General features: G+C 43.0%; 1 protein-coding gene across 3 annotated transcripts in view; it reads left to right on the forward strand.

The window, feature by feature from the left end:
- The window catches only part of FAM222B (family with sequence similarity 222 member B), an 80,584-nt gene that overhangs the window by 29,785 nt on the left and 29,525 nt on the right, over positions 1–21,274 (forward strand). Inside the window, exon 1 of one of the 3 annotated variants that reach the window (XM_041724856.1) lies at positions 1,585–2,629. The exons of 1 other annotated variant lie outside the window; for it this stretch is intronic. The gene's annotated coding sequence lies outside the window, so the exon portion shown is untranslated. Of the gene's footprint in view, positions 1–1,584; positions 2,630–7,490; positions 7,552–21,274 lie in introns of those variants that run through there. One more of the 3 variants, XM_041724857.1, reaches the window with a different exon arrangement.

Below are 21,274 nucleotides of genomic sequence, written 5' to 3' on the forward strand. Positions count from 1 at the left end.
TGTATAGTCCCTGACATAGGACCCTGGATTTACAGGCAATGAATTTAACTGTTTCCGTGGTTCTTAAGAAGAGGAAATGGTTGAAAGCAGTGGTATGCAGAATGATGGAGACTAGGAAGAAGTTATAGGTACTCCACAGACATGTTAAAGGTCTCTGTTAGGGTAATGATAATAAGATAGAGTACATTCGAGGGTTGTGAAAAGAAATTGGACTTAAATTCTTTTTTAGGAGGAAATGATTTGGGCTTCCCCAGTGATCTTTCATTAAACTATTCTAATTCTTCTGTGGACTATATAGATACTTTGGCAAGGTGAATTTGACATTTTAATTTAGTTAAGACATTTGAAACTCCCTAAGAGTTCCTCGTTTATATTTTTATTATTATTATTTAAGATTTTTATTTATTTATTCATTCATGAGAGACATGGTGGGGGGGTGGGGAGAGGCAAAGACACACGCAGAGGGAGAAGCAGGCTCCATGCAGGGAGCCTGACATGGGACTTGATCCCAGTCTCCAGGATCAGGCCCTGGGCTGAAAGCGGCGCTAAACCGCTGAGCCACCGGGCTGCCCTCGTTTATATTTTAGAAGAGGATATTAGAAATTTTATCTGAATTAATCCACTTGCCAAGAACATTTGTGATAATAGTGGTGATATTGGTATGTTTGTTTTTTATTTCTTGGCAAATTATTAATTTGGTGCATGTGTGATCTTGGAACAATTTAAATTTTAGTTTCTGGGCGCCTGGGTGGGTTAAGCTTCTAATTTTGGCTCAGTTCAGGATCCTGATCAGGGTCCTGGGATAGAGCCCTGGGTGAATGGAGCCCACTTATCCCCCTCCCCTTCCCCTCTGCTCCCTCCCCTCACATGACTTTCTTTCTCTTGGATAAACAAAATCTTTAAAAAGAAAAAAGGGCACCTGGATGGCTCAGTGGTTGAGTGTCTGACTTTGGTTCACGTAGTGATCCTGGAGTCCTGGGATTGAGTCCCACATCAGGCTCCCCTTGGGGAGCCTGCTTCTCCCTCTGCCTATATACCTCTGCCTCTCTCTCTCTGTGTCTCTCATGAATAAATAAATAAAATCTTTAAAAAAGAAGAGCTGTCTTTAAAAGAGTCATGCCATACAGTTCCTTTTCCATCTTACAAGAAGACTGAGGTTATAGATATGAAATGCTTTAAGCTCCACATAAGAAAGGGCTACTTAAATTGCAAATATTTTGTTGTCTTTTAAGAATTATTTTTTTTCTTTTAAAAATTATAGTACTACTTGGGGAACTAAGGAGGATTGTAGAGTGTGATGAGGATATTTAATATTAGTTGCAAGAACTTTGCAGACAAAAATGACAATATAGGTAATAGTTTGCCTTCCCTGACCCCCATGGTATTTTACTTAAATGAGCCCCATGCACTGCTCTACCTCTACACCTAAGAAAATATTCTACAGTGTGTGGCATATTCCATCTCAGCAGTGTTATGCCCAAATGGTGCCATTAGTGATTAAAGTGTTGATGCAACCTGCCAGTTATGTGGCGATCTGGCTGTTGATGAGAGTTTTTTCCTAATATTTGGTATATAGCTTAAATCTTTGCTTCCTGATTGTGCTGAAAGCTGCTAAAGATGTGGTTAGTTTGGATTTAATTGGATGTAGATGTTTTATGTCTGAACTGGGTTGGAGCCAACTGTGTGTGTTTGTGTGTGTGTGTGTGTGTGTGTGTGTGTGTGTATGCGCGCGCGGTTTGTTTTTTCCGATTATTCGATGTATCCCTTCTACCCCCACCAACTTCCAGTTACAAACCTTCCCAGTATGCTCCCTCCCCTCGTAATTTCTGCGTCACAGGAAGCAGGAGTTTCAGACGGGGTAGATTGATGTGTGCAGCTGACTTAATATGCAAACCTATATCTATCCACGGTGTGAAGTTGATTAGCCTGAGAAAAGAAGGGCGAGGCAGAAGGGCCCCGAGAGCATCTTTTTACTGTTGGGTGTCATCTGGTAGCTATTGCTATGCAAGTCTGAGGCACTCTGGGAGGTATCGTCTGGATAGGGGTCACTCCGAGCACTCAAGCTGAAACAGTGGCGAGGGAGTGGTAGAAGGGGCGAAGCATCACCTAGCCCAGCTGTGGGATGCTTGGCTCCCGGCTTTGGGGTGGTAGCCAGGGGAGATGGGGGCAGCTCTAACAAAGAGGAGCCGCGCAGGGGCCGGGGCCGTGGGTAGCTGGCCTATCCCCGGCGGCTGACCTCCCAGTGGGCCTCCCCAGTTGGCTGCTTGGCGGGTCGCTCTGCTGGCTCCCTGGCTTGCCATTGGCTGTGCGGGCGGGGGTTTGCAGAGGGCCGGGATGGAGTTGAGGGGGCGGGGCTGGCTTCCGGCAGCAAAGGGGAGCAAGCAGCAGCCGGCTGGGGGAGGGGGGTGTCGGCGCACCACGGAGTGCTGTGCTCAGAGAGTCAGAGAGCCTTGCACTCGGAGCAGCCGCCTCCCCCTCCCCTCCCCCTGCCGAGACTGCTGTAAGCCCCTTCTCATCCCTTCTGCCCGGGCGGGGCGAGGAGGGCTGAGCTGCCCCAGGCGGGCGGGGCGGAGCCTGGAGCCCCACCGAGCGCTGCGGAGTGAACCTCACCTCCCTTCCAGGGCTCAAGGTGTGTGTGTGTGTGTGTGTGTGTGTGTGTGCGCGCGCGCGCGCTTTTTCTAATGCAACCCCGACTTCAGCCGACTTAACCTTGTGAGAAAAGGGGAAATGGAATAGGAAGTAAGAGCTCCACATCCCATCAGTTTATCTTTGATATTCTGATTCTGCCCTTCATTCTTCTTTCTCTCCCATCATCACACCCCTGCAGCAGGGTAAGGAGAGGAGATTCAGGACTCTTTTTTTTTTTTTTTTACTGATATGTCGATGTCGGTCTCATATATAGTAAAATGAACAGAGAAGAAAAGGGGAGCCCTTTCTTATGTGGCATCTGATGTAGTAAACCGCGGAAGGAAAAAAAAAAAAGAAAAGAAAAGAAGGCTAGGAGTGGGGTTTTGGAACTATACTGCATCTGGGTCCATTAAGGCTGTCTTCATTTTCCTACTTGGGACAGCCTTAATCAGCAAAAACAATCTGAAAAGGAAGGAGGTGCTAATGGAAAGAGGGAGCAGCCCCTTTCAAATGGTGTTCAAAGGAAATCCTGATAGTTGTGAGAGATTAACTCTGAAGTCTCTTCCTAAGACCTTGTCATGGGCTTTGTTAGATACTCAGCCCTATTGGAGAAACCTACCTAGAGAGAGCAAACTTACCTTGCTTTTATTGAAACCTGAAAGTCTTGTCTATCTCTCCATTGGTTTATTTCTTATATTCATAGGTTCTCAGAGAGGTTAGTTTCAGTCGTGAAAAACCGGAACCAAACTAAAAAAAAACAAAAAACAGATGAATTCTGTTTATTTTTTAAAGTACCCCCCCTGCCAATTTTATGAAATTGGGTGGCTGGAGCATTACAATTTAAATTCTGTTTATATCGCTTTTGAGTTGTTTTGCTTCTACAACTTACAGATTCCTTTTTTCTGAAGAACACAGCCTATCTTCAGCCAAAATCAGGAACCTCTATATAAGTTTTTAATTGAGAGGAAAGTTACCAATTGAAGATAGTAAACCCAAATTTTATGATCATAGTTAGAAATAAAGTGTGTGTGTGTGTGTGTGTGTGTGTGTGTGCGCGCGCGCCTTTCTACAGTGAATGACAACGTTCTTGCTAAACTTGCTTAATTTAACTGGGTGTTTTCACTAAAGGTGTTTGGACAAGATATATCTTAATGTTGATTAGCAAAGAGCTAGAATACCAGACTAAATATCAATTTTTGGCAGCACTTTGGTAAATATTAATTGAAATGATTGAGAGTTCATTCTTATAATCCAGGTTCTGTTTCCACAGTTTGTTCTTTTTTTTTTTTTTAAGATTTTATTTATTTATTCATGAGAGACACAAAGGGAGAGAGAGGCAGAGACACAGGCAGAGGGAGAAGCAGGCTCCATGCAGGAGCCCGATGTGGGACTCGATTCCAGCGTTCCAGGATCAGTCCTGGGCCAAAGGCAGGCGCCAAACCACTGAGCCACCCAGGGATCCCCCTCCACAGTTTGTTCTAACTGGAGTTCAATTTTGAAGATAGAAATGAGGTGCTGGAGCTTTATTACAATTTTAACTGGATCAGTATTTTTCCTTTGCATTGATATATTATTGGATCCCTGATAAAGGGCAATTTGTGGTGAAAGCAAGTATCATGAAGAAGAGGGGTAATAGGATAGGAAACCATCTCAGTTGTGGAAACTTACTAGGGATCAGGAATCTATTTTCTAAATTACAAGGAGCCTTACTACAGAATTATACAGAAAGGGGGCAACTGCCTGGCTCAGTCAGGCAGTGATTCTTGACCTCCGGGTTCGTTTGAGCCCCACAGTGAGTTTAGAGATTACTTTAAAAAATCTTTAAGAAAAAAAAAAAACTGAGCAAAAATGTATATTCACAGTAAACCTTGGTTGGATTTAGGATGTTTTGTTTGTTACCCATTCATCTCTTAGACTCCGTAATCATGTTTAAATTGAAAGGCTAAGAGGATACCCTAGATGTTTTCTTACCTAACTTGTTACTGAGAATGAACTATTAAAAATCACTGAAGCTTTGACAGCTAGCTACCGTATAGAACAAAGCACACTTGATGTCCAAGCTATTGCAAGCTGAGGAAGTAACAACAACAACAAATTTGGAGGGCATATTTAAAGCATGTATCATGTCAGCTTGCTTCTACTAAAAAATAAGTTGCTGTCCTATTTGATTTTCTAGGTGGCTTTTTGTCTACCAATGGGTAAGCAATTAATACAGCTTTGTAAAGCTATATTACACTTTGCTCACTTAATTTTTTTATATATCTATTTTCTTGCCTGATTTGTGTAATCAATATTTTGCATGGTACAGTGATTTCCCCAAAGAATTTTCCCCAGGAGACAAAGGCTATGTATAGAACTCTAATCATAGGTGTATCTGCACTGATCTCCAAATATCATTTAAAGGGATATAGAACTCCTCAAATTTGGTCCTCTACGAGGAAACAATTATTTGAAGCCATGACTTCCCATAATCTCTTAGGTTGAGGGGACATGGTGCTGCTGAAGTTAAAGTAGCTGATTTAATTTTCTTTAGCAATCTGTTTTTATCCATCCTGATTATTTCTGTGAGTCACAGCTCAGATGTGTTAAGAAAAAGGGCCCTGTGTTCTCTCTAAAGGGAGACTCGAGCCCAATCCCCCATTCACATCAGAAGTATAAAATGATCCCCTTGAGAAGGTGACAGAAAAGATTGGACCCTTGGTGTTGATTCTCATAATAATCCTCTTGAGTGTTATAAGTTTTGGTTGGAATTGGGGAAAGCTTGCTCAAGATGGGGAAATACTGGAGGCAAAAAGAACTGGGAATTTTGCTATGTGGGAGATGTATTTAGAGACAATGAATGCATTCATATGGAGATGTGGTTAGTGGTAGTTTTTAAGCTATTCAGCTTTGTCAGGTGTCTGAGACAATATTTTGTGTGTGTTTAAACCCCTCCCCCAGGGATTGACTCTTAGAAGCTGAATCTTTTCAGTTTCCAAGAGGAAGTTTGCTATGAGTCTGAATCCAGATAGAGGACTTTGGTAGAGTCTGTTATCTGTTCAGATAAAGATGTGGAATTGATTGCTGGTGAGTTACTGAACTCTTCCAAATGAATGGTTCCTAGGCAAAATGCATCTCAATCAGTTTAATCCTAAATAGTTTACAGGTCTGTTCTTGGTGAGGGCCAGAGCTGCCTTTCTAATGATACTGCCTTTTAAGAATCCTGTTGGATTTGCATATATGTTGCTGAGTGGCTCACATACCTGCAAAAATAGCGGGGGGAGGGACCCCTGGGTGGCTCAGCGGTTGAGCGTCTGCCTTTGGCTCAGGGCCTGATCCAAATTCAGGGATCGAGTCCCACACCAGGCTTCCTGCGTGGAGCCTGATCGAGTCCCACATCAGCCTTCCCTCTGCCTGTGTCTCTGCCTCTCTCTGTGTCTCTCATGAATAAATAAATGAAGTCTTTTTTTTTATAGTTATTTTTTTTTAAATTTTTATTTATTTATGATAGTCACAGAGAGAGAGAGAGAGGCAGAGACACAGGCGGAGGGAGAAGCAGGCTCCATGCACCGGGAGCCTGATGTGGGATTCGATCCCGGGTCTCCAGGATCGCGCCCTGGGCCAAAGGCAGGCGCCAAACCGCTGCACCACCCAGGGATCCCAATAACTGAAGTCTTTAAAAAAAAAATAGCGGGGGGTCGGACCAGAATGACTTATGGACCTCCCTTCATCCATATAAGAGAGTTTTAGGTTTTGGTAACATTGGCTCAGCATTGTTTCCCTCCTGGATCAAGTGGTGGGTAGGGTTGCTCTTCAATGGTAGGATACCATTGTATTTGATTATCTTTGGTTTTGTACACATTCATTTTGGAAACAGGCCAGTGATAACACTGCCCTTGGGCCTGGATGGATGGAAAATAGGACACAGTAAACAATTGAGGGCATAAATAATGAATCTTCCAACTGAGCCCTGGGAGGGTGAAGGAGATTATCCTTAGAGCTGTTCGGTCTGGCAGCAAAAGGGGAAAAGTCCACTGAATTAATTACCCTATGTTTGATACTGCATTTACGGGATTGTTAGAGCTATTCAAAACAGAGATGTCGGGATCCCTGGGTGGTGCAGCGGTTTGGCGCCTGCCTTTGGCCCAGGGCGCGGTCCTGGAGACCCGGGATCGAGTCCCACGTCGGGCTCCCGGTGCGTGGAGCCTGCTTCTCCCTCTGCCTGTGTTTCTGCCTCTCTCTCTCTCTCTCTCTCTGTGTGACTATCATAAATAAATAAAAATTAAAAAAAAAAATAATCCTAGTAACTTAAAAAAAAAAACAGAGATGTCTTTTAGATACAAACTTTTAACCTATTTTTTTGTTTTGTTTTTTTAAAAATCACTCAGATTGCTCATCTTTTTAGAATCCAGGCCTTTGCTCCTTCCCCCAACTTTGGTCTGTATGTTAGCATACCATGAATACTGGACAGTCTGTTAGGCCAGATCTTAGAAATTTACTTATTGAGGGACGCCTGGGTGCTCAGTTCAGTGGTAGTGTCTGCCTTTGCCCCAGGGCGTGATAATGGAGACCTGGGATCAGGATTGAGTCCCACATTGGGCTCTCTTCATGGAGCCCGCTTCTCTCTCTGCCTTTGTCTCTGCCTTTCTCTCTATCTATCTCTCTGTGTCTCTCATGAATAAATAAATAACATCTTAAAAAGAAATTTATTTACTGGGAGGTTTCATTAGCTGCAAATACATGTGGTGATAGAAGAATCTGGTTCTTCTGGTTTAAACAAAAATTTTTTTAATTATTTTTTTTAAGATTTCTTTCTTTCTTTCTTTGTGATAGACATAGAGAGAAAGAGAGGCAGAGACACAGGAGGAGGAGAAGCAGGCTCCATGCTGGAAGCCCGAAGCGGGACTCTATCCCGGGACTCCAGGATCACGCCCTGGGCCAAAGGCAGGTGCTAAACCGCTACGCCACCCAGGGATCCCCTGGTTTATTTATTTTTATTTTTTTATTTTTTAAATATTTTTATTTATTTATTCATGACACACACACACACACACACACACACACACACACACACAGGCAGAGACATGGGCAGAGGGAGAAGCAGGCTCCAATCAGGGAGCCCGATATGGGACTCGATCCCAGGACCCCAGGATTCCGCCCTGAGCCGAAGGCAGGCACCAAGCCGCTGAGCCACCCAGGCGCCCCGGGATCCCCTGGTTTAAACAAATTTTTAGGGATCCCTGGGTGGCGCAGCGGTTCGGCGCGTGCCTTTGGCCCAGGGCGCGATCCTGGAGACCCGGGATCGAATCCCACATCGGGCTCCTGGTGCATGGAGCCTGCTTCTCCCTCCGCCTGTGTCTCTGCTTCTCTCTCTCTCTCTCTCTCTGTGACTATCATAAATAAATAAAAATTAAAAAAAAATAAATAAACAAATTTTTAAATTTCTTTAGTACATCTATGTATCTTTAGTCCGTATTATACTTTGAAATTAAATTTGGAGTTGTAGGATAGAATTATTTTTTAAATATTTTATTTATTTATTCATGAAAAACAGAAAGAGAGAGACAGAGGCAGAGGGAGAAGCAGGCTGCATGCAGGGAGCCCAACATGAGACTCGATCCTGGGTCTCCAGGATCACACCCTAGGCTGAAGGCAGCACTAAACCACTGAGCCACCCAGGCTGCCCTGTAGGATAGAATTATATAACAGTTCACGAAAGGTTAAGACAGGGGATCCCTGGGTGGCGCAGCGGTTTAGCGCCTGCCTTTGGCCCAGGGCGCGATCCTGGAGACCCGGGATCGAATCCCACGTCGGGCTCCCGGTGCATGGAGCCTGCTTCTCCGTCTGCCTGTGTCTCTGCCTCTCTCTTTCTCTCTCTGTGACTATCATAAATCAATAAAAATAAAAAAAAAAAAAAAAAAAAAAAGGTTAAGACAAGTTTTTTCAGCCCAAAAGTCATTTCCAGTATTAACATAAACATCTTTACTTTTAGATTAGTTTCATTCAGTGAATGAAATAAGCAGACTCTTAGTGGTCTCAGTATTTCTGAGGTAGGAAAAATAATACCCTGAGAATGTCTAAATAACTTAGTGATTTGGTAGTGAACCAAGACCCAGAGGCAAGGTTTCTGAATTCTTCCCTTTGAATTTCTAATATAGTGAAAAAAATTTTTTTAAAGTAAGCTCTATGCCCAGTTTGAACTTACCACCCTGAGATTGAGTCACATGCTCTACTGACTGAGCCAGCCAGGCACCCTGAAATTTCTAATTTATTTAATTCTTTTCTCCAAGAACTTTTGTTTTTTGTTTGTTTGAAATATAATTTTTAAAGATTTTATTTATTCATGAGAGACAGAGGTGGGGAGGCGGAGACACAGGCAGGGGGAGAAGCAGGCTCCATGCAGGAAGCCCGATGTGGGACTCAGTCCTGGGACTCCAGGATCACACCCAGGGATGAAGGCAGGCGCTAAACCACTAAGCCACCCAGGCATCCCTTCCTCTGCTTTTTAACTGGGATTTTCTAGCTGAACAAACTGATTGGAGTTTGTTTTCTTTTTCTGGTCCTTCAAGAGACCAGTAAATAAGATACCCACAAGCTTGAATTAAATGTAGTTCTTTAATCATCAAAAGTAGTATATAGGGACGTCTGGGTGGCTTAGTCCATTAAGCATCTATTTTCAGCTCAGGTCATGATCCTGAGGTACTGGGATTGGGCCCCACAACCGGCTCCCTGCTCAGCGGGGAGCCTGTTTCTCCCTCTCCCCTGCTCATTCTTTCTCTCTGTTGAATAAATAAAATCTCAAAAAAACCAAGTAGTATATAAGTCATTACTGGACCTAGAAAAGTTTAGCTCAATTTAGTATCCTTTAGATTGTTTAATTTTTTGACATTGACCCTTATTATCTAATTACAATGAGGTCCTGTGGAGAATTGAGATCTTCCAAGTAGATCATAGATAAACTAGCTTTTGGTACTAGCATGTCTTCTTTGTTGGCATCTTCTGGCCCCGCAGTATTGGCCAGTCATTCATCATACGTGGGCAACAGGGATGGTGCTTATCTACCATATGGTAGATAAGCAAACCAAAGAAATGTTACCAAAACAAACCCCTTCTCTCAACATTGGCCTGTGTATACTCTAATGATGACAACTGTTGGCCAACATGAAATTCATTTAGAAGTCAGGGTGTGATTGAAGTAGTACTATACATTATAAATTTCGAAGCTGAGGATTTCTTTAAGTGCTATTTGGTGGGAAAATGTTACTTGTTTATTTCTCTCTCTCTGTCTCTCCCTCTCTCCCTCCCTCAGTGGAAGATCAACTGAATATTACAGCAGATTTAGGGCAGCCCCGGTGGTACAGTGGTTTGGCGCTGCCTGCAGCCCAGGGCATGATCCTGGAGACCCTGGATCGAGTCCCACGTCGGGCTCCCTGCATGGAGCCTGCTTCTCCCCCTGCCTGTGTCTCTGCCCCCCCCCCCGTGTCTCTATGAATAAATAAATAAAATCTTAAAAAAATATATTACAGCAGATTTAAAAGGCAAGGTTTCCATGACCAATTAATAATTCTTTGCACTCAGCAAAGTGGTTTTGAGGATCAGTTGCTGATCTGAGTGAATCAGATTTTATGCCACTTGGGAGAATTGAAGGGATTTTGACACCATCCCTGTTGCTTCAGAGAGAAACATAAGTGTTGTTAGTCGTAACCTAAGTTTCTTCTTTCCAGGGGCACCTGGGTGGCTCAGAGGTTGAGCATCTGCTTTTGGCTCAGGTCGTGATCCTGGGGTCCTGGGATCGAATCTCACATCGGGGCTCCCTGTAGGGAGCATGCTTCTTGCTCTGCCTATGTCTTTGCCTCTCTGTGTCTCTCATGAATAAGTAAATAAAATCTTTAAAAAAAAATTTCTTTCCTTCCAAAAGCTAAAGTATTTTTTCTATTGGCAGTTCACTTATCACTTACTATGTAAAGGATAGAACTTAATCTATTTTATTTCTTTTTTTAAGATTTTATTTATTCATGAGAGACATACAAGAGAAAGGCAGAGACATAGCAGAGGAGGGAGAAGTAGGCTCCCCACAAGCAGCTCAATGCGAGACTTGATCCCGGATCCCAGGATCATGCCCTGAGCTAGAGGCAGACGCCCAACCACTGAAGCACTCAGGTGTCCCAAACTTAATCTATTTTAAAAGGACAGAGGTATCAAGACTATGAGAAGTTAAAGGCAGCTCATCCCAGGTCACAGTATATCAATGGAAAAGACACATTTCCTGGATTCCTGAATGGACTGTCTGTATTACTCAACTATTCAGCTGGGAGTGGTTGTACTATTGTGAAGACATTAATTTTGTAGCTGTGAAGGTACTGATTTATTTGACTTTTGCTTATCTTACTCTCCCAGACCTTTTTCATTCAGCAGAAAGTGGAACCAGTGGATTAATTAAGAATCCATATCTTGGTTTTAACCTTTCCTGCTAGGTGTTACTGTGCATTCAGTAAAGTGTTTTACAGAGGATTTTAGTACTTAGGTTTCATTCAATCCCTGTGAGGTTAGGGTGCAGTTGGAGTGTGATGGTGTATTAGAACATTTGTGCAGAGAGACAAAAGGAACCGTTCCTTTTAAGAAAAGCTCTTTGCCTATTTCCATAATCCATGGCAAATTAAGTTAGAATGAGTTGCTTTTTCGGCAGGCTGTCTTTTAATTTTTGCCTCTTCTCCAAGCTGAACAAATGTCCCATCTGAAATGTATCATTCTTGTCATACATAGTATGTTTTGGGGAGATTGTTCCAAGTGGCTTGGAAGTGAGAAGCTGATGCACTTAAACCTGCACACCAATTCTGTAACTCCCTGGAATTCTGTTTCCACCGACTGCCTCCATCCCCTCATCTGTCCACATCTGCTGATCTCTCAGCTTCCCACAGCTAGTTAAGAAGGTACCATTTGGGGATCCCTGGGTGGCTCAGCGGTTTGGTACCTGCCTTCCACCCAGGGCATGATCCTGGAGTCCCGGGATCAAGTCCCACATCAGGCTCCCTGCATGGAGCCTGCTTTTCCCTCTGCCTGTGTCTCTGTCGCTCTCTCTGTCTCTCTCTCTCTCTCTCTGTGTCTCTCATGAATAAATGAATAAAATCTTAAAAAAAGGGGGGAGGACACAAGTATATTGGATATAGTTTAATTGCTTTAAAAAGATGTGTTGTATAATTAAAACCTCTACTGCTGTCTTGCACTAAAACCAGCAGATAAACCACAGAGAACGACAGTTTCTCAGTAAGGACCACTCTAACTATGCTATTTATTTATTTATTTATTTATTTATTTTTTTTAAATGTACTATTTTTTTTTTTAATTTTTATTTATTTATGATAGTCACAGAGAGAGAGAGAGGCAGAGACACAGGCAGAGGGAGAAGCAGGCTCCATGCACCGGGAGCCCGATGTGGGACTCGATCCCGGGTCTCCAGGATCGCGCCCTGGGCCAAAGGCAGGCGCCAAACCGCTGCGCCACCCAGGGATCCCCTAACTATGCTATTTAAAATCGCTGTCCCATCTAGTACTCCTCTCCTTACACTGCTTATTTTTCTTTTCATAGCATTTATCACCTTCTAAGAGTTTACATAACTTACCTGCTCATTAAATTTGTCTGATCCTCCCACTCTACCTTGTGTAAAAATGGAAGCACAAGTTTTTCTTTGTTTTGATCTTTGCCAAGTCCCTCACTCCTGAACAGTGTCTTGCTGCATAGTAGGTGCTCAGTAAATATTGATATGAATTAATTGGAGAGGTAATCTAGGGATTAGAATTGGAGTGTATGGGAAGAGATTATTGTCTTACTGGAGCCAGAACTAAACGGGATCACATTACTGAAGGACTAGCTTAAGAGAAAAAATATGTGAAAAACAAATCAACGGGCAGCCTGGGTGGCTCAGCGGTTTAGTGCCGCCTTCGGCCCAGGGCATGATACTGGGGACCTGGGATTGAGTTCTGTGTCGGGCTCCCTGCATGGAGCCTGCTTCTCCCTCTGCCTATGTCTCTGCATCTCTCATGAATAAATAAATAAAATCTTAAAAAAAAAAAATCAAGGAATGGGGGTTAGTTAGCCCAGATTAGAGAAATGACATTTTATAGTTTGAAAATATGAAGGAACATTATATAAAGATAGATGACTAGCCCTAATTCACCTTGAAGAAGACAAAGGAATAGACTGAAGCTCCTGAACAATGAATATAAGATAGCAGAAGAATTTCCTGATTTTGAAATAAACACTGGAACAGGTGACCAAAGAGGGATGGTCTCTCAGAATTGATTTTCAACAGTGGCATCGTGTTGGAGGCAGTGGTGAAAATGGAAAGAGAGCCAGGGGTCAGAAAACCTGGTTGTAGTCTAGGCACTTATGAGCTTTTCCTAGTTTCTTTATCTCTGAGAATGGAACTAATGATATTGCACAAACTATCTTTTTTTTTTAAGATTTTATTTATTTATTTATTTATTTATTTATTTATTTATTTATTTATTTGTTTATGATACAGAGAGAGAGAGAGAGAGAGAGAGAGAGAGAGGCAGAGACACAGGCAGAGGGAGAAGCAGGCTCCATGCAGGGAGCCTGACCTGGGACTTGATCCCAGGTCCCCAGGATCACACCCCAGGCTAAAGGCAGCACTACACTGCTGAGCCACCGGGGCTGCCCTCCGCAGATTGATTTACAATAGACATCTGATCAATGTTACTCTCCTCAAAACCTGTCCCTGTCTCCCCATGGCTGATTCAGGATAAAGTCTGACATTAGCTAATAATAGTTATAACTACTGGGATGCCTGGGTGGCTCAGTGGTTTAGCGCCTACCTTCGGCCCAGGGCGTGATCCCAGAGACCCTGAATCAAGTCCCACATCGGGTTCCCTGCTTCTCCCTGTGCCTTTGTCTCTGCCTCTCTCTCTCCCTGTCTCTCATAAATAAATTAATTAATTAAAAAATAGTTATAACTACTATTGAGCATAGATACTGTACTCAGCACTTTATGAATATTATCTTATTGGGCAGCCCGGGTGGCTCAGCGGTTTAGCGCCGCGTTCAGCCCAGGGCCTGATCCTGGAGTCCCGGGATCGAGTCCCGCGTTGGGCTCCCTGCGTGGAGCCTGTTTCTCCCTCTGCCTGTGTCTCTGCCCCCCTCTCTCTCTCTGTCTCATGGATAAATAAAAATCTTTTAAAAAATGAATATTATCTTATTTAATCATCACTGTTTTTCTCTAAGATATGGGGCTTTTATGCTGACTTAATCGTAAGAATATTAAGCTGTGACTCCAACCCAGCTTTATTTTTTATTTTTTTTATTTTTTAAGATTTTATTCATTTGGGATGCCTGGGTGACTCAGCGGTTGAGCGTCTGACTTTGGCTCAGGGCGTGATCCCAGGTCCAGGGTCCTAGTCTCGCATGAGGTTCCCTGTGAGGGGCCTGCTTGTCCCTCTGTCTATGTCTCTGCCTCTCTCTGTGTGTCTCTCATGAATAAGTAAAATCTTCTTTTTTTTTTTTTTTTTTTAAGATTTTATTTATTCATGAGAGACCGAGAGAGAGAGAGAGAGAGAGAGAGAGAGAGAGAGAGAGAGGCAGAGACGCAGGCTTCATGCAGAGAGCCTGATGTGGGACTTGATCCCAGGACTCCAGGATCACGCCCTGGGCCGAAGGTGGCGCTAAACCGCTGAGCCACCCGGGCTGCCCAATAAAATCTTTAAAGAAAAGATTTATTCATTTTATATATAGAGAAAGAGACAGCATGAGTGGGAGGGGAAGAGGAAGCGGGGGAGAGGGAGGGAAAATCTCAAGCAGATTCCAAGCTGAGCTCGGAGTTTGATGCAGGGCTCGATCCCAGATCCTGAGACCATGACCTGAGCCAAAACAAAGAGTTGGCCATTTAATGGACTGTGCCACCCAGGCGCCCCAACCCTGTTTTATTCTTTTTTTTTTTTCCAGTTTTATTCTTTTTTTTTTTTTTTCCAGTTTTATTCTTAATGTGCTGTTCTGTCCCTCTAGTATGAAATATAAGGCTCTTCATAATTTGGCATATCGGGCTCATCTCCAGGGTTTGTCACATACACCCAACACCCAACTCTTCATACCAGACCATTTGTGGTTTCCCAAACATGCATTTAGTTAATGCTAGTTTTCTCTGCCTAGAGTAGCTTACCCTTTTCAGTCTGGTAAATTCTTGCTTGGCTTTCAATGACCCATATTATTCCCCCTGCTTTCTCATTGTTCCTTGGAAGTATTTGTTTTGTTATTTTTAAACTTTTTTAAAATTTATTTATTTATTTGACAGAGAGAGTGAGCAAGCAAGCAGGGGAAGAGGTAGACAGAGAGGGAGAGAGAAGCAGGCTCCCCATTGAGCAGGGAGCCCGATCCCAGGGTTACTACCCGAGCCGAAGGCAGACCTTTAAGCAACTGAGCCACCCAGGCACCCCTTGTTTTGTTATTTTGGTTTTCAAACAACTTGATCCACTTTTTTTTCTTTTTGAAGTATAATTGACTTACAGCATTGTGTTAGTTTAAGATGTAAAACAGAATGATTTGATATTGTGTATACTGTGATACATTCACCACAGTAATCACATTTCTCACCAGGGATGTCTGTCATATTTGTATTCCCAATACATAGTACTACCACCGTGCCTAGTGCATTGCAGTTGTTCAGGGAGTGAATAAATGACGTTCGTACTAAGTGTTCTCTTCAGGTTAAACTCTTTTATTCCCTTTTCTATACATATTATAGTTTCTTGATCCCTCTCTGTTTTTTTACATCTTGGCTGAGCTATTCCTAGGCTTTCCTGTTTCCATCAGAAAGTGTATTTTAATGACTGAAGGAAGTGAACTGCAACCTTCCAAAATAACTTTTAACAAAAAATGTACCAAATGAGCAGGTTGTCCAGCTGCTTCTTTGGGAAATGTTCTGATTGCATTAATTTCTAGCTACCTCCTTGCCAGAATAGAGCTCAAATAAAATAAGAAAAATAAACAGAGAAGGGGCACCTAACTGTTCAGTTGGTAGAGCATGAGACTCTTGATCTCCAGGTTGTGAGTTCAAGCCCCACAGTGGGTATAGAGATTACTTAAAAAACATAGGGGGAATCTCTGGGTGGCTCAGCGGTTTGGCCCCTGCCTTCAGCCCGAGGCGTAGTCCTGGGGTCTTGGGATCAGGTGCCGAATCGGGCTCCCTGCGTGGAGCCTGCTTCTCCCTCTGCCTGTGTCTCTGCCTCTCTCTGTCTCTCATGAATAATTAAAATCTTAAAAAAAAAAATAAAAAAAAGAAAAATAACCAGAGTTAAGCATTTTGTGTACCTACTTTTCTCTTTTACTTTGTCACCTCAGCAAGGTCATCCCACTTTATAAGTTACTAAAAACCACAGTTTTCCCCTTCTGTAAAACAGAGTGGCTTCTTAAGACTCCACAGTACCCCTAGGGCAGTCTTAGTCCCTTGGGCTGAAGATACAACTGAAAAGCAGAATCTGGTACAAAATTCCAGGGGAAGAGGTGCAGCTCTTATCCAGAATTGAAGGCAAATGAGTCAGGCAACACAAATCTATCAGCTCCAAAACATCTATTCAGAAGTGATTTAATCTTTGCTGTTGAAGCAGATCAACAATGCCATTTGCCAGTCTGAAAAAATGAGGTTACCCAGGATTCTCTTATGAGAAGATAAATTATTAGTGTAATAGTAGCTCCTGGCCTTCCATAATGTCTCTTAGTGGGACGCCTGAATGGCTCTGCGGTTGGGCTCCTGCCTTCAGCTCAGGTTGTGATCCTGGGATCTGGGAGCAAGTCCCACATTGGGCTCCCTGCGGGGAGCCTGCTTCTCCCTCTGCCTGTGTCTCTGCCTCTCTCAGTCTGTGTCTCTCATGAAATAAATAAATCTTAAAAAAGAAGTCTGTTCTTGGTAAGTACTACATGTTAGCATCACAGGGCACATCTAGTGCATAGTAATAGAGTGTAGAGATAAGGCCAGAGTGCCTTACTTAGGGTGGTTAGGGAAAATTTAACAGTTCCCAGCAACTCTCAGCCTTAATGGACTTGGTTATTGTTAAAATTCATCTTTATCAAAGGAAAAGCTAGTTAATGATTTTTCTCCTGGTTCAACATTCTGGGCATTAGCTGGAATTGCTGAGTGATTTGCAGTGGGGAAACCATGAGAGCAATTTCTTGTTTGTCCACAAATTATCATTAGCAGTTTCATTTGCAGATTGAAGAAGCAAGACAAGTGGGCTGTTTGCCAGTTGCAGCTTCCCTCCGATTAGGGCGTTAGTTCAATTATGTCCAATTAACTTTTATTGCAGATAGTGGTGATAATTACTTGCAAGTCAGTTTTTGGCTGCAGTTATCCCAAGGCTGAAATATGAACTTGATGGATTTTAATAACCAGAATGACACATTTTACTCCCTCCCTCCACTGTAGTTATTTCTTTTTCCAGACCTCTTTTAGACAGGAGATCAAAGCAACGTAAAAATTCATCTCACAATTAAAACATATTGTCCTTCCTTTGAAGAGCTGTGTAGGATCATATTTTAGAAGAATCTATTAGGAGCAGCCTTAATGGCTTTTTATATTCTGAGATCATACCCTTGAGTTCATTGCTGCCCATCATAAGAGAATGGACTGAGATGTAACCAAATGTCATTCACAGCAGTATGTACTTATGGTAAGATTATAGTAATTGGCAAGGTGTAATTTAGTCTACTGCTTGCATATGAAATTCTCCTCAAAGTGCAAAAGTAAACTTTTGTTGGGGGCACTTTTGTAGATTTTTTTTTTTAAAGATTGTATTTATTTATTTATTTCTCTATCCAGTTTCCTTTACTGGGGTGAGAGCACCCAGAAGAGACCATCCACTCCCCAAATCCAGGGAAGATTTATTTATTTTAGAGAGAGCGAGCGCGTGCGAGAGAGAGCAAGCATGTGCAAGCAGGGAGAGGGGCAGAGGGAAAGGGAAAGAGAGAATCTCAAGTAGATGTTGTGTTAGCAAGGCAGGGCTTGATCCCATAAGATCATAATCTGAGCTGAAATCAAGAGTCAGCCACTTAACCGGCTGAGCCACCTTGTTTGGGGCACTTATTTATTTATTTGTGAGAGCGTGAGCATAAGCAAAGGGAGGGACAGAGGGACAAGGAGACTCCCTAGAGTGGTGAGCCCAGCATGGGGCTCCATCCCAGGACCCTGAGATCCTGACCTGAGCCAAAGTCAGATGCTTAACCCACTGAGCCACCCAGATGCCCCCTGTTTGGGGTACTTTTTGTTTGGAGTACTTTAAAAAAAATTTTTTTTTTTAATTCATTCATGAGAGACGGAGGGGAGGGGCAGAAAGAGGCAGAGACACAGGCAGAGGGAGAAGCAGGCTCCATGCAGGGAGCCCAACGTGGGACTCGATCCCTGGACTTCAGGATCACGCCCTGGGCCAAAGGAAGGCACCAAACCGCTTAGCCACCCAGGGATCCATCCCTTAGGTGTTATTTTATTTTTTTATTTTTTAAAGATTTTCTTTATTTATTCCTGAGAGAGACACACAGAGAAAGAGAGAGAGAGGCACAGACACAGGCAGAGGGAGAAGCAGGCTCCACGCAGGAAGCCTGACATGGGACTTGATCCTGGGTCTCCAGGATCACATCCTGGGCCGAAGGCAGGCGCCAAACCGCTGAGCCACCCGGCTGCCCAGGTGTTATTTTAATAGAAAGTTGCATAATATCTTTGGAAACATCCTTGCTTAGGTGGAAAAAAAGCGATAGAAGGAATCGTTTGTCTTTCTCTGAGGATGACAAAGTCCCTTTGCTATTTTTTTTAGACTTTCCCTTCAATATTATTTGATGGTAACCCTGAAAAGTAAATGATCTTATAAGCAAAATCTTATCTCCTTAACATACAAAAAACTAAAGTCGACTCCAAGCTGGGACTGTTCCTAGATCTTCAGGTGACTTGCTGTTTCTTTCATTTCAGATGTCCTTGCTCACTCTGTCTTTTGATGCTAGGCTCTCTTTCCAAGGGCTTATCAGTCTCCTTAGATACTTCATGGATGTGGCTGCATAAAAATTTTGTTGCGAATAAGTGGCCAACAAGTGCGGCAATGCATTTTAAGAGCTAACTTTTCTTACTGTTTGTGTGAAATAAAGGCAAAAAGTTCATGGCTACTTGGAGAAGGGGCATAATATAGCTGTTTCTCCTCCAAAGCCTCCCTGATCACACTAAAAAGGAAAGAAGAAAGGGTGAGTGATAAATATCTTCCTTTTACAACTTCAAAGATCTTCATTGATTGTTACCAAAAACCTTTCTGCTTTAGAATAACCAAGACTGCCTACCAGCTGCTATTGGTGTGAAAGTGGAGAAGCTAGTTATAGTGGGTACTTCTCAGGAAATCTGGAGATAAAGTTCATGATGTCATTGGGAACTTTTTGTGTAGTGGGAGGAAAGAGTGTCAAAACTGTTAAACTCTGGGGACGCCTGGGTGGCTCAGTGGTTGGGCATCTGCCTTTGGCTCAGGTCATGATAACCAGGGTCCTGGGATTGAGTCCTGAGTTGGACTCCCTGCTGAGCAGAGCGCCTGCTTTTCCCTCTCCTTCTGCTTGCCACTCTCCCTGCTTGTGCTTTCTGTCTCTCTCTGTCAAATAAATAAAGTCTTAAAACAAAAAACATGAACTTGATGGAAATGCTAGTGGATGTCAGGCCTGAAAAAGGAGGGTTATTAATAGGGTCCCTTTAGGGGAGACGTTTCTTTTCTTTTCTTTTTTTTTTTTTTTTTTTTTTAATTTTTTTTATTTATTTATTTATGATAGTCACACAGAGAGAGAGAGAGAGAGAGAGGCAGAGACACAGGCAGAGGGAGAAGCAGGCTCCATGCACCGGGAGCCCGACGTGGGATTCGATCCCGGGTCTCCAGGATCGCGCCCTGGGCCAAAGGCAGGCGCCAAACCGCTGCGCCACCCAGGGATCCCTCTTTTTTTTTTTTTTTTTAAGATTTTATTTATTTATTATGAGAGACACAGAGAGAAGGCAGAGACAGGCAGAGGGAGAAGCAGGCTCCCTGCAGGGAGCCCAAGGTGGGACTCAGTCCCAGAACTCTGGGATCACGCCGTGAGCCAAAGGCAGACACTCAACTGCTGAGCCACCTAGGCATCTCATAGGATAGACGTTTCTTTTGGAACCTTTCCAAAAGTAAAATTCTCCATCTTTAGGGTAACAGGGTTGCATTGAATGCCACACAATGGAAGCATTGCCAGAACAGAGTGAAGGTTGGGAGAGACTTTGAAGTATAGGTACTGGGGAAAATACTCAGGTAAGTGTTGAAAAGAAATTGAAGGTTGATGAGGCAGAAAGATATAGGAAATCTATTCCAGATGGCAAGAACCCCAAATGTCAGCCCTCACTGATGTAGAGGTAAGTCACTTGCATGAAGATGAAATGATAATGGTTACCAACAGATCATCCTCTCCAACTCTTCATTATGATCTCCAGCACCTACCCCCTTTCCAGACCTCAACAGTGGTGCCTTTTTTGTTAATTAAAAAAACTTTTTTTAAAGATTTTATTTATTTTTTCATGAGAGAGACACAGAGAGAGAGGGGAGAGGCAGAGACATAGGCAGAGGGAGAAACAGGCTCCATGCAGGGAGCCCAGTGTGGGACTCGATCCCAGAACTCCGGGACCACGCCCTCAGCCAAAGACAGATGCTCAACTGCTGAGCCACTCAGGCGTCCCTGTTAATTTTTAAATTTTGTTGTTTTTTTGGAAGTGAAAGCAGAGTTTATTGAAGATGTAGAGAGAGCAGATACAGACAGAATGTCTGAGATACTCGAGAAGGAAAAAAGGAGCATGAGTCTCCTTTTTTTGTGTATTTTTTGTTTTGTTTTTAAAATAAAATGCCAGGGATCCCTGGGTGGCTCAGCGGTTCAGCGCCTGCCTTTGGCCCAGGGCGTGATCCTGGAGTCCTGGGATCAAGTCCCATGTCGGGCTTCCGGCATGGAGCCTGCTTCTCCCTCTGCCTCTCTCCCTCTCTCTCTATCATGAATAAATAAATAAAATCTTAAAAAAAAAATGCCTGGAAACAATCTCAGAATTACAGAAAAGTTGCAAATATAATACCTTGAATCATTTGACCTGATTGCTTCATCATCTCAGAGTACTTTAGTGTTTATCTTCTACAAACAGGAATAATTTCCAGCATTACCACAATACAACGATCAAAATCAGGAAGTTAACGTTGATGCATTGGTGTCATAATTCTTAGACCCCTCTCAGATGTTGCTATTTGTACCAGTAGTGCCCTTTGCAGTAAGGGTACAGTTCAGAATCACACATTGGAGTTTATTTTAAGTGGATTTTTGTTGTTTGTTTATTTAAGCTAGCTCTACCCCCAGCATGAGGCGTGAACTCACAACCCTGAGATCTGGAGTCATGTGCTCTACCAGCTGAACCAGTCAGGTGCCCCACACATTGTATTTATTTGTTATGGTATATTGTATTATTGGTCCCCTTCAATCTGGAACAGTTTCTTCAGGCCTTTGACTTTCATGACGTTAATGCTACTGACAGTTATTTTCTAGAAAGCCCCTCAATTTACGATTGTCTGATGGTTTTTCATGTTTAATTTAGATTATATATCTTTGGCAAGAATATTACAAGAGTGATGTTGTGTTCTTTGTTGCA

The sequence above is a fragment of the Vulpes lagopus genome, chromosome 12 (assembly GCF_018345385.1).
Source record: "Vulpes lagopus strain Blue_001 chromosome 12, ASM1834538v1, whole genome shotgun sequence".
In the NCBI taxonomy this organism is placed as follows: Eukaryota; Metazoa; Chordata; class Mammalia; order Carnivora; family Canidae; genus Vulpes; species Vulpes lagopus.